Genomic DNA, 12532 nt, shown 5'->3' with positions numbered 1-12532 from the left:
TGGACCTTGACAAAAAATAATTACCTCTGTTCTAAGGGACCATTCAAGGTGAAGTGGCCTTGATTTAGCTGTGACACTATGAGTTTAATTGCATTGTGCAGTAAAGAAAGATACAAGGTTTCAGTATACAGTAGAGCTGAGCAAAATTTTTTGCATGAATAGTTTATTCATCAAAAAATGCAGGTTCAGGTTGACCAAAACTATTCGTGAATTCATGTTGAGTTAGTCAAATAGTGTCAACCAAACCAAAAACATTGAAACCTTGTGGTAATGTCAAAACAAAACATTAGGCATTTTGACAAAAGGAAAGGAAAAATAGATTTACAAAAGAGGAGGAGATGGTGCAGCGGCCATATCTCTTATAGGCTTCATCCCAGTGGTGAGGGCACTCATCTGAAATGTGGAAGACCCAGGTTCACGCCCCATCTCTGTCTCATGTGGAAATATGATTTGAACTTACATCTGCCACATTGCAAGGGACTGCCCTAACCACTTGGTTATGAGAGATTCTGGTGTGGTATTGTTTCCATCTCTCCTCTTGAAGCTGTTTTTGTCAAGGTTCCTCCCCCACTCTGAACTCTAGGGTACAGATGTGGGGACCTGCATGAAAAAACCTCCTAAGCTTATCTTTACCAGCTTAGGTCAAAACTTCCCCAAGGTACAAAATATTCCCCCCGTTGTCCTTGGACTGGCCGCTATCACCACCAAACTAATACTGGTTACTGGGGAAGAGCTGTTTGGACACGTCTTTCCCCCCAAAATACTTCCCAAAACCCTGCACCCCACTTCCTGGACAAGGTTTGGTAAAAAGCCTCACCAATTTGCCTAGGTGACTACAGACCCAGACCCTTGGATCTTAAGAACAATGAACAAACCTCCCAACACTTGCACCCCCCCTTTCCTGGGAAATGTTGGATAAAAAGCCTCACCAATTTGCAGAGGTGACCACAGACCCAAACCCTTGGATCTGAGAACAATGAAAAAGCATTCAGTTTTTTACAAGAAGAAGACTTTTAATAAAAAATAGAAGTAAAGAAATCCCCCCTGTAAAATGAGGATGGTAGATATCTTACAGGGTAATTAGATTCAAAAACATAGAGAACCCCTCTAGGCAAAACCTTAAGTTACAAAAAAGATACACAGACAGAAATAGTTATTCTATTCAGCACAATTCTTTTCTCAGCCATTTAAAGAAATCATAATCTAACACATACCTAGCTAGATTACTTACTAAAAGTTCTAAGACTCCATTCCTGTTCTGTCCCTGGCAAAAGCAGCATACAGACAGACACAGACCCTTTGTTTCTCTCCCTCCTCCCAGCTTTTGAAAGTATCTTGTCTCCTCATTGGTCATTTTGGTCAGGTGCCAGGGAGGTTACCTTTAGCTTCTTAACCCTTTACAGGTGAGAGGAGCTTTCCCCTGGCCAGGAGGGATTTCAAAGGGGTTTACCCTTCCCTTTATATTTATGACAGTTTTGTTTTTTATAAATAATTATATAGTCATTGGAGCAGGTGCTTGAACTTGGGTCTACGATATGCGTATCCTAACTACAAGGATGTAGCATCATTCTCGCTGTCTTTCTCTGGCCTGGTGACTACTCACTGTCATTCACAGTGGCAAGTCATAGTCATTCACTATGACAATGAATGGTCATTGGGCCAGGGATGAACACAAAATACCTGGTTCCCCACTGCCTTGTACCTTTTGTCAGTAATTTACACCTGCACGAAGTGGGTGTAAAATCTATCTGTGTATCAATCTTAGGGGGTTATACTGCCACCTATCACTTCAGGCACCTTCCATGTAAAAACAAAAGCAGTAGCAAAGATTCTAGTGAATTTCATGGGGTCTCTGAGTAAATGCTTTGCCTGGGGTAAGATTTGTTGTTGTTAATTCTTTTTTTTTTTTATTCCCCTCTCTTTCTTGCTTGGTAGGGATTTATTGGGTGGAAGAGGCATGAGTGTCATTCTCAAGGTGGGGAAAGGCTTTTGTAAAGAGGGAAGTGTTGCAGTGTTTCTTAAAGATAATCAGACTCTAGAATAGATTCACCTGATCTTCTCTGGAAGTTTGTTGCACAGCCAGCTCCCTCAATTGAAAATGCTACCAGCTCAGAATGAACAAAACAGCAATGTGAGTGGTGAGGTTATACATCCACCTTATTCCCAGTAATTCCACTTTTTTGTTGCATTTTGTTTTTATGATTTTCAGTCATTCATTAGCTAACTTCTCAGCAGGGGATGAAGATACATGATGGCTTATAAACTTTCAGAATGGTGCAGTTTAAGGAAAGATTTGGAGGAGAGAGTTCTCCAGCTGGATCTAGTAAGAAGAGAGTGTTTCAGGTGAGAAGAAAGCCTGGAGATGAAAATGAAGAAAAGACATGAGGGAACTGATTTTTACCTAAGGGTTTGTACAGCACCTACTACAACGGGGCTCCAGTCCTTGTCTGGGGCACTACTGCAGTACAAATAATAATAATAATTAATGACAGTAATAAGTAGGAGCTAGGGCCTTGAATTCAAAGCTAAAGAGCTTATTATTATTATTATTTTATTATTATTATAATATACTATTGTTATTTATTAGTATAAATTTGATTTGAGAACTGTGGGGGAATCCCATGAAAGGATCTGGAGAAAGAAAGGGACAAATTAAATTAAGCAGGGCAGTCTGTGAATCAGTAAAATGTAATCCATTAGTCAGATCAAATAGATAAAAGTCAATCAATGAAGTAAATCCAGGAACAGATAAAATAGTATAACCCATTAGCTGAAAGCATTTGGAAATAAATGGCCAGCAATCAATCAGTTGAAATAAACAAGGCATCAAACAGTCAAATGGGGCAACATATGAAGTAGTCCAAGCATAGTGGTACCATCAGTGGAAGGGCGGAAGTGACAGCTTTCTCCTTTACACCAGGCCTGTTGGCAGGACAGCACCTTGAGTTGTGTCTGAACCAAAGTACTGGCTCAGATCCACCATTCCTCCTGGCCAAACTATGAAGAAGTTCAAATCCAAATCCGTATTTTTGCTCCAGGCCTGTCACTGTAATGGGACAAACCAAAGCACAGATTCTAAATGTTCCTGACCCATCTGTAGAGAGGCCAAATGTTTCTGTGGTATATTTATTTGTGTTTATAAGTAGCTCCATGTTATAGAGTAATATGGCTATGTTCTGTGTGAAATTTTCCATTGTATTATATAGTAGAGAAGGGCCTGATCCAAAACCTCAGATTCACACACTTCCTTTGGAGGAGTGTGGATCTGGATCTGACTTTCATGACTAATCCCTGTTTGTATAAATGCCTGAATCAACCCCTTTGGATTGGAACAGCCCTAACCCTGGAGAAGGGCTTACCTGGATCCAGATCTGCATCTGAATTTTACAGCTAGGACTTATCTCTAGATTATAGTCACTGGAACTTTCCCGCCCCCCGATATAGGTAGTTAACCCATATACATAAGTGATGTCTTCTGATACCTGGAGCCCTTTCCCCTAAAGGAACGGTTGGTAGCCAGTTTGGCTACTCCTTCGGGCGTCCTTGTGCTACTTGACTCCCTTCTTATTCAGGTAAGGAGGTTGAACTACAGCAGAGCCCTCCTTGATGTCCTGTGTAACAGCAAACTCACATAAACATGCATGCTAGAGACACACGCTCCTGATTAGAGAGAGCATGGATCTCCATGTCATCTGCTCTTGCTTGTTTCTCTCTTCATGGGTGTGATTTCCAAATCAAAACCCTGAATAGCCTTAGCACAGTTTGAATTATATAATTGTGCTGCTGAGAGTCACATGACTTGCTGTCTGAGTAATTCCCTGCAGAAGGAGACAAGCTGCATGTTAAAAAGCTCAACAAATAGTGTTTAAAACAAAAAGTATATAGCATAGAATTTCCATAGTACTTCATTTGAAATTGTCTACTGCTGCAACAGCCACATGTATATCTGGTTCAAAGCTTAGGGATTTGATGGGGAGAGGACGAGTGGGGATCAGAGGCGGGGGAGGGTGTATTAGCTGGACCTGTGGTTTGTTTTCTGTTCCCTTCAATAACAACCTCAGCCTTCAAAACTGGGTGCATCCGATGTTGAACAAAATGAGTGGCTCACTGGAGACCTCAACAAGGAGCTAGGAATCATTGTCTTGTGGAGGTAAGAAGCAATCACATTCCTAATAGTCTGTGATCTAAAACCCATTATTACTTTTCTGTGACTGTGTAAGATAGAAGAAGAGAGAGTAAATGGCTGACACCTCTGTAAACTGGCAGGGGTCTGCAGAAGATATATTTATAGGTAACGTAAGGGGGAGGAGGAAGAGGTACAAACTGAATGTAACCTTTTATTATCACATAAATGCCTTGGTGCTGTTTGCAGGACTGTAATTGGATTGATTATTCTGAACTCTCTATCTCTCTTTCACATGTGAGTTGGCCAGTGAATTGTAACTTGTTTCTACTAACTGAATCAGAAGGAGAAGGGGCTGTCTGGCACTGCAAGGCTGTATGGGGGGGGGGGTGTATTTTCAGACCACAACACTTAAAGAGACTGTTGCTCAGTTTCAGAAGGCATAGCTGTTGCAGAGAGAGAGGCAGGAAGTGTGAAAGCAGCTTTGTGATCTCTAACAGGTAGGCAAGAGCATAAACCATATGTTTGTTCCTGGATATTCTTCTTTCTCAAAGAACTGGTAATATAGATCTATATATATTGTTTGGGTTGTGTTCGTTAGACATGGTTGATGATAGCAGGAGCATGTGTATGCCCAAAAGCCAGTGTGTGAATGAGAGATCACAAGCTCTTCTGAAAATCAGTGAGGTATCTGGGATTTGCAGACTAGGGGGGATTCACTTGCAAATCCTGCTGCAATTGAGACATGTGATCACTGCAGGTCCACAGCTCGTGATTGTTTAAGGAACCCAAAAAAGTTAATTTAGAAGACCTAAAAAGCCTAGGAGTTACCTTCCTGAGCACCCTCTGTTGCAAACGAGGGAGAGAGCTAGAAAAAGCTGAGAGAGGGAATTTGATCTTCTCTGTTGATTTCCCCCCTTTGATCCAGTTGCTGACATGTGAAAAGAATAATTGAATTGTCCCACCATGTGGTAGCTATTACAAGAAATCCTTGTGCACATATATATGCAAAGTGGGCAAGCCCAAAACCAGGGGTTTGGGGGAAAAGGCTTGCTCTTGTTGTGTTTGGCTATTCTCTGTTATACAGGTATGTTGAAATATAATATAGCAACTTTCAGACTGAAAGAAGGGATTAGGTGGAATTAACATTTTAGATTGGAAAGAAAACATGTAAGCACAAGCATTGGTTAGGAGGTAAGGAGGGCAATATGTCTATAATCACTATTTTTAGAGGCTATGAAATGCATAACAACCTGTTGCTCTTCTGTAATCCTTTCCTTCCTAAGAATGCAAATGTTAATTGAGCTTCCTAATGCGTCTGTGAGGTAGGCATTAGTATTCCTATTTTTTCCGGTGGGGACATTGAGGCACAGAGTTTGTGGGTTCATTTCTGCCACAAGTCTAGCTGTGCCAGAACATGGTTAGGGGTATTTGTGTTGGCAGTTTTTGGAGGACAATATGTTTATAGAGCTGTGTGACAGCCTAAGTCTTAATACAGTGATTTAGACTGTAGCACCATGCTATATTCCGATTCCTGAATTCACACTATGGACAAGATAAAGGGTTAGAACATAGATGTATATGCCAGACAACTATAGAGTGAAATAGTAAAATGTGTATTGTAGACGGGCCCTGACCGAGATCAAACTAGTTTGTAGCACAGCTTGGTACAGCCTTGTGCTTTAACCATTCAACTGTTTCAATTAGACAAAATAGCTCCCCTTTTTTTTTTTCTTTTTTTTTTCCCTTGGCATGAAAAAATGTTATATGTTAACTTGGGTAATTACATTCTGCTTACCTAAAATTCCTAGTGTAGTTTCAACTGGTTATAGTGTTATGTTGTAGATTTGCTGTGTGGAAATCTTCCGCGCTAGAGAAGGCAGCAAGTGTTTCAGCAGTAGGGGGATGTAATCCCTGAACTGTATATATAGTAGTTTGTAAATCTATGAATCAGCATTTTGGGATCTCTATATAAAACGTACTACATGAATGTCAGCCTATTTTTAATAACGATATCGTTCACAGTGCTCTAGATTACAGGTTGGTAAGCATTTGCTTTATTTACTGAATTTCTGTTTTCTAAGTCTGCTGCCAGTGGAGAGATTTATGGTAAAAAGGTAGTATTTACGTACACACGCTATCAGATCTGTGGCTCCCATTGTACAGGAGATGCATGTTTCACACAACAGATATGATTACAGTGATCAGCTTCTGCTACCCTTGCTCATTTTGAGCAGTACAGTATCTTATTCACGACTCAAAGATTCCCAGGGGCACAGAGCCAGGACCTATGTGTATATACATTGACTACATTGGGTGCTAGGACTAGAAACTCTGGTCTGTCAGCTCCAAAAATGCAGGCCTCTACTACTTGAGCTAAAGAAGAAATTTCATAGCATTGATATTGGTATCTGCAGCCACTAGAGAGCATCACCACTCGCTATTTTATGTGCACAAAGCCAGTGAATTATATCACCTTCCAATATAATCTCCCAAGGCAGATACATTTGGCCAGATTGAACCCTTGTATAAATCCACTGATTTTGATAGAGTTACAGTAGGGATCTGTTTGGTCAAATATGGTCACTGTGATAGCCGGTACTGTTAGATATAGATATCTAATAGTATGTTAATAAAATACCTGTTGAAGGATAAAAATAAAAAATCCACCAGTTTCCATAAAAAATGCTCACCTCTTCAAGAAATAGAAGACAATGATATGTTTGGTGTTTATCTGTCTACTGCCATGCAGTACACCCATTGATGACCGTGTGAGTTATGTGTAGATAGGCTGGGGAGTACCTACCCATTCATTTTTATGAGTGGTGGTCAGACTGACAATAGATTAACCCATCAGTCTCTCTGTAAGAACCATCATGCTCTGTGGATAAACATCTGCACATTAGAACTTCTCCGTGGAGACTGGATGTGATACACAATGATGACTCTGAATGATCTGGTACAATCTTTCATTTCATGCATTGATCAGATAAATAATATTGACTCCAAAAAAATAATTATGGTCAAATAAGGGTGATTTTTCAACAGACTAAAATGTATCTGATTTGGCCTTGACCTATAGTAATAGATGGTAACAGGTTATATCAGTAGTTTGAATGAATACAGAAGCTGTGAAACTAATTTAAGCATAAAGATTTTCTTTTTGCGAATACAGACTAACACGGCTGCTACTCTGAAACCTGTAATTTAAGCATGAAAATCGAGGCTAATTCTCCAACCATACCTGTGAGTTTGACTGGCTTGGTAGTACTCTTGCCCCTGGATCAATCATCTAGATTTTACCCAAAGTTTTTGCAATAGAACTATGCAAAATGTTTACAATAAACCCTGAAACCACATGAAACTTGCCTGGTTTCTAGTTTTCTTACAAGCTCATACCTCAACTCACATTTGTTAAATTGTTCACAAAATGTGAGACTTTGTCATTGTTCTGCTTTTTTTGTTGTTGTTTTTGTTTCATTGTACATTCTTTCTTACATTTCATACATTTATTGTTTCTAAAGAAAAAAATATTTCAAGCTACACTCTGGGGCCTTTAAAATTCCTTCTGTTCAACATGAAGGGAGCAGCTTTTTAAGAGAATCTCAGTATTATATAATAGCTTTCATCCTGCAGAGCAGGAAATCTCTTTCAGGACAGGTAGAATTTTAAACAGCCAGAGTTTCTGCAATCTGAAAATGAATGTTCTTGTTTTGAAAGTAATTCTTGTCCTGCTTCTATGATTACTAGGAGAATAACATAAACTATGATTCTAACAATTACAAAAAAAATGCAGCCACCCAGAACTCATATTGTATCAAAGCAAAATGGAACACGATTCTCAAATGTTTCCAGTTTTTTCTATATATAGAACCCGCATTCTTCAAGGTGGTTCCATTTTGGGCAAAGCAGTTTTCTGCCATTTTCCTGCGTATCTGAATTCACTTTTGAGAAACCCAGGACCAGTTTCGGGTTTTACATCGAAGTCGTGCAAAATTCTGCATAGGTTTAACACAAAAGTAGGTGAAACTCAACAACAGTTTGAAAGCTTTGAGATTTTCACTCTTCCAAGCTCTGAGATCTTGATCCAACTGAGGATCATCTGTGTAAACCTAGGTGGATAGAACTAATTATCATATTTCCATTAACCCCTATGAAATAAAACTGCCGGGTTTTGCCCAGATCTCCACAGCCAGGTCTTCCTAGGGAGGAGCTGTGTTGTCAAAAGCACATTTCATTTTATGGCATGTAATAATGATTTGCCTTTAAAAAAAAAAATTCTCCTCTTTTGCCCACAATGGCTAGAATTCAGATTTGAGTGTCTGGGTTTAACTCAATTCCAAAATGTACTTAAGCATGCAGCTTTTGTTTTTCAATAGAATATAGCCACTTATAGCTGTAATGCAAAGCACTTTAGAAAAGATCAGTCCATGATTATGATTTCCTACTGAGAAAGTGGGAGTTGCACAGATATCCTTTACTTGTTAGCAACACAGTGGTAGGTCTTGGCGCAAGCTAATTTCTGGTGTGGTTCTATCACTGGAGTCATTAGAGCTGTACCAGGGATGAACTTGTCCCCCTCTTTATACCTTTCTCACCTTTTGCTTTAATGAAGTGCAATGAATTTTAAACTTTACCAGGAACTGTGTTCTACAAGTCTGTAATAGAAAGTATCTGCAGATTAATCAGGCTGCAGTGTTTAACATTAAATTTGCTTATTATAAATGACTGCTATGTCATGGTAATGAGTTTTCCTCCAGTTTTATAGCCTGAATCTTGCTGATACGTACAACCAGAGTTTTTGGTGGTATATTACATTCACCCATTCTTTACTAACCTGTTCTTAAGTCATTTGGGTGAAAAACAGTGACCTCCTACTGACCTTTTGCCGTTTGATAAGCTCCCTTTGAACAAGTGAATGAGAGGGACAGGGAGGGATGGGTTGAAGCACGGGTTACTCATACAGTACACTTAGTGCCTGGGTACTTAATTAAGGAAAACCAAAGAGTGGGAGAATCCTAACAACACTGCTAAATTTTCACTAAATAGCCCAAGTATAAAATGAGAGGCAAGATGGGTGAGGTAATTTCTTTTATGTTCCCCCTCTGCCCCCGCCATATTTTTGTCATTAATAGAAACATATGTTACGGATGAAGAGATCTGTATGATACAGTTGACCAGCTCTACTCTATCCCTTGCCCAAAGGCAGAAATAATCCAGTCAGTAGAGACTCTATGTGGATAAATAGTATCTCCCTCTCAGTGGATACTTCCCAGTCTTAAAATTAGTTACAAGATTTAGATAAGATCCCTAGTCAAAGTTCAGGGCTCTCCGGGTATTCTATTTGGGAGTAGAAATTGGCGGTAGCCAGGGTATTTCTTTGCACTCTGTACATTCCTTTTAAATAAATAAGAGTCCTGTGTCTCTGAATGCAGAAGGAACCAGGGAAAAAAAGGAGCAGTACCAGGTCCCTAAGCTTCTTTACCAAACACCAGATCCAAAAGCTTTCTTGTCTTTAGCTTTTTCCAGAGCCACACTGTCCTAAGCTACAAGCTCCTGCTTCAGTTTTTTCTTGCCTCTTTCCCTCTGCCCCTCTCTTTGTTCTTGTCTGTGACCTCAGTATCTGGGTGTTTTCTCACACACACCCTTACCCAAAACAATATTCAGCCCAAAAGCTGGGTCGGTCCTAAGCCCAGAGCTCTCTCTGATTTCCCCCTGCCCCAGGCCCCAGTTCAGAAGAGTGTCATGCTTCCAGCAGCCCATACATAATGACCCCCAAGGGTACCTCCTCTGTCCCTTGTTCTGGTTTCCAGGGCAAAAATGGTCACTTAGCCATCTTCCTTAGTCCTTTTGTTCTCCAGCCGGTCACAACTGGCTGGCTTCCTGCAGAGGGTGGGCTCCACTTATTATTAGTTGCTAGGTACCAAGTGGCCGGACCTTGTCTGGGCCCACGCCCCAAATAACTAGGCCACAGTTACACCTGGATCTGTGGGTCTCTGCAAAGAGAAAACAACCTTTTTTCACCACCAAGTTTAACCATGCACCACATGGGGAAACTGAGGCGCATACAGCTCTGTCACTCCGGGGTGTGAAAATTCCATACCGCTGAGGGACATAGCTATGTCAGTGTAACCCCTGATGTAGACAACACTAGGTCAATGGAAGCATTCTTCCATCAACCTAGCTACCACCTCTCGAGGAGGTAGATTCACGACAGCGACAGGAGAGCCCCTCCTATCGCTGTAGTGAGTGTCTACACCGAAGCACTACAGCAGCAGTGTGCAGCTGTGCCACTGTAGCAGTTTGAGTGTAGATATACCCTAGGACTGAGAAGCTAGTTCGGTCCTGTTGCCAAAACTATAACCCCTCTGCAGAGACAACTATATTACCATGGTTCCTAAGAATCCTAGTGATGGACCAGAACCCCACTGTCACTTAATAATATTACAGTAGTACCTAGAGGCATCTAATCAGGACACCATTGTGCTAGGCACTGTGCAAACAAAACCAAGTCCCTGCCTCCAGAGAGCTCACAGGCTAGGGTTTTGACAAGATACAACTGGTGGCTAACCAGACAAACCAGGGATGCTAACACCTATCTACTAGGAGCTGAAGTGAGACCAGAAACTCATTTCACACGGGATACCAAACAACTGTCCAAAGCTAACAACTCTGGATCATTACAATCCTTGATTGTATTTGAACAACTGATCTGGAGGTGAAAAGCAGCATATCTATTTACCAAATTCCAGAAGCTGGAAGTACTCTTTTTATCTGCAGATATCAAATTCGCACCCTTGATTGTATGTGGATATCAGGCTGTCTTATGTATATTAGACAGGAGCTTGTTTGAGATGCAATATTCAGCACTGCATACATTTGGCTTCTATTGGTCAAAAGCATAGCTTTTGGAAATAATTTTTCACTTTTAGTAAACAAAGACCTGATCTTCAGTCTGAAGAAGGCCTGTCTTAAGGTAAAGGAAGCAAACAAAAATCTTCAGTTTTACTTTTCAAGCCAAAATCCTTTTTTGTTCTTGGAAGCTAAACTCTTTACATTATTTCCCAAATATAAATTAATCTGTAGGCCATACTTGGCTACTTTCCAAAAAAAAATTCTGAACAGGTTGAGTAAAAAATACAGCAAAGTATTGAGCTGAATTGCCTAGGTGTGGGAGAGCCTGGGGGATGACATTCAGATAGGGGCCTTTGTATAGACAGAAATATCATTTAGACCAGGGGGTTTTCAAACTGGGGGTCGCGACCCCTTAGTGGGTTGCGAGGTTATTATTTGGCAGGTCGCTAGCTGTCAGGCTCCACCCCGCTTCACCTCCAGCATTTATAATAGTGTTAAATATATATATTTTAAAAAGCGTTTTTAATTTATAAGGGGGGTCACACTTAGAGGCTTCCTGTGTGAAAGGGGTCACCAATACAAAACTTTGAGAACCACTGATTTAGACGCCTTTGTACAGCCAGTAAATCCAATTGCTGTTTTTAAGTCTCTGAGACCTCTCTGTCACTTTGGACTGGTTATGGCCAGTTCTGTATCTGAGCTTTCCTGCTTAGAGGCTACTTTTCCAAAAAGAGAGAATAAGTGTTAATAGCATCATTGCACTGCCCATTGCTTCTCACATTGTTTGTTCACTATGTCCAGAATCATGCTCAGTTAAAATAAATGCATCATTTTGATGTTAACTATGTGACTCTAAATTCCACAGCTTCAATTTAAGATAAAAAAAACAAACAAAGCTAGGATGAAATAGTTTGTGTGGGTTTTTTTTTTTTTTTTAGGCCTAAAAATGGCTAGTGATTTTGGATGCCCACCTGGAGATACCTTTATATGGTCTGATTTTCAGAAAGTGCCAAGCACCCACCCTTTGAAAATCAGGCACTTTAAAGGTGTCTTAAATCAGGCACCCAAAATCACTAGTCAGTCTTGAAAATATAGGCCTTAAAGTTTACTTCATTGACTTATTATTTTAAATAGCCTCAAGGGAAGGGGAAGTAATCACAACCTGGTGGCATTCTGTTTAGGAAAGCAAAATTCTTTTGAAGTGTCTATCCAATTACATGTTCTGTTCAAGGGTAACTTTCAGCATGTCAAAATCTCAGAGCTTAAATGTGGTAGTGGAATAAGAAACCTTGTCCAACTCAGGCTAAAAGTGAATGCAACAAATTGTTATGTTCACATCAGAGTGTGACATACTTTCCTTTTTTAAAAAAACTTATTTATAACCCATGAGTGCCTCAGTAAACACAAGGCATGTGTCTGTGCTTCTCACCATCTTTTTGTGTTGTGTGGGTGTCATTGTTTGGTTAAGAACACAGGAACTGTGTTCACAGCATCTGTATGTTATAATTGCCTGCTCACTGGGTAAGATACCTAACTACAGCTAATGTTGAAGAG

At 40.2% G+C, this 12532-nt stretch overlaps 1 protein-coding gene across 8 annotated transcripts in view; it reads left to right on the top strand.

Annotated features, from left to right (window-relative positions):
- The window catches only part of PHACTR1 (phosphatase and actin regulator 1), a 447348-nt gene that overhangs the window by 185200 nt on the left and 249616 nt on the right, over window positions 1-12532 (top strand). The window contains exon 1 of one of the 8 annotated variants that reach the window (XM_048839858.2): window positions 4020-4150. The exons of 6 other annotated variants lie outside the window; for them this stretch is intronic. The gene's annotated coding sequence lies outside the window, so the exon portion shown is untranslated. Of the gene's footprint in view, window positions 1-4019; window positions 4151-4561; window positions 4624-12532 lie in introns of those variants that run through there. One more of the 8 variants, XM_048839860.2, reaches the window with a different exon arrangement.

The sequence above is a fragment of the Caretta caretta genome, chromosome 2 (assembly GCF_965140235.1).
Source record: "Caretta caretta isolate rCarCar2 chromosome 2, rCarCar1.hap1, whole genome shotgun sequence".
NCBI lineage: Eukaryota > Metazoa > Chordata > Testudines > Cheloniidae > Caretta > Caretta caretta.
The sequence above is the reverse complement of the archived record's forward strand: the minus strand, read 5'-3'. Positions and strand labels throughout refer to the sequence as shown.